This window comes from Panthera uncia, chromosome C2, assembly GCF_023721935.1.
Source record: "Panthera uncia isolate 11264 chromosome C2, Puncia_PCG_1.0, whole genome shotgun sequence".
In the NCBI taxonomy this organism is placed as follows: domain Eukaryota; kingdom Metazoa; phylum Chordata; class Mammalia; order Carnivora; family Felidae; genus Panthera; species Panthera uncia.
Window position 1 is genome coordinate 60,776,538 of NC_064810.1, and position 1,384 is coordinate 60,777,921.

Consider the following 1,384-nt stretch of genomic DNA (forward strand, 5'->3'; position numbering starts at 1 on the left):
GTGATGAGCTCCATGCTGAGAGTATGGAGTGTGTTTGACATTTTCTCCCTCTCCCTCTCTCTATGCCCTTCCCTGACTCTCTCTCTCTCTCAAAAATAAATAGTATATTAAAAAAAAAAAAGAGCAGAAATCTTTAAAACATCTACATCTGGAGTACTTTAATAAAAATTAAAACTAAGGTGGTCTTTCTCTTTCCACCATCTTGGAGCCTGTGGATGCCTTTTGGGAACAGGACCCCTAAAATGACAAATATGTTTGGAAGGCTGTGGTCCAAGGCCACTTTTGTTGGCCATAAGCAGGGTCTCTGGAACCAGAGGGAGTGCACACAGTTCTTCTTAAAATTGAAGGTGTTTATGCTGTAGATGAAACTGAATTCTGTCTAGGCAGGAGATGTGCCTATGTGTACAAAGCAAGGAACAACACAGTGACTCCTGGTAGCAAACTGAACAAAACCAGAGTAATCTGGGGAAAAGTAACTCATGCTCATGGAAACAGTGGCATGGTTCATGCCAAATTCCAAAGCAAGCTTCCTGCTAAAGCCATCAGCCACAGAACCTGTGAAATGCTGTATCCCTCAAGGATTTAAACTTACTGAAAAGTAAATAAGTAAAGGTGTAGATTTGTTCTCTTGTATTTTTGTTAAAAAAAAAAAAATTAAAACTACATTGAGGACAAGTAAAAAAGGCCTCAACACCAACAGGTGAATCTTTCAAATGGTAATAAAATAATATTCTGGGCACTATTCCTGATATTCTATTGATAGCAAAACTATGGCCATGTCTGCATGAAGTAGTCTTTTGGGTCTAAAATGTTCAGTCATGACATAATACAATTCCTATCATTCTGCTCACACTCTGCTCATCCTTCAATCTTTTCCACCATCATCCATCCAGTGACTCAGTTCAGAAACTTGGAAAGTAGGCTGATTTCTCTTTCCTCATAAAACATTTAATTATAAGCAAACATGCTAATGTGGATTCCAGAAGAAAATTAAGATAAACTTGTGCCTGCTGCTCTGACCAAACCTTCACTTCCCTTGGTCAGTTTGAGGGGTGCTATGGGTCTTTCACAGAGGCACCTGCCCATATTCAGCTCATAGAGAGATCAGGGAGGGATTATCAAACTCTCCTTCTCAACTCCTCAGGAAAAAGGCACAGTGAAGCTCTCAGAAATGCATTATTTCCAACATCAGTCAGCCCCAGAAAATCCAGTTCTGCAGTTGGCAGGGAAGCCTGAGAAATAGGAAAATCAAATTAATGAGTGATTTCCATAGAGCATTACTGAGATCACCACAAATCCCATTAACTTTTTTTTAACCTTTCCATACATTGTCTGTTGTCATGGAAACACAGCTTCTGCTAAGCTGCCTATAAAAATAATTTAA

The 1,384-nt window shown here is 39.2% G+C and overlaps 1 pseudogene; it reads left to right on the top strand.

Moving 5' to 3' along the window:
- The first annotated feature begins 242 nt into the window (after window positions 1-242).
- On the top strand, window positions 243-586 carry LOC125920973 (60S ribosomal protein L35a-like; annotated as a pseudogene).
- The last annotated feature ends 798 nt before the right edge of the window (window positions 587-1,384 follow it).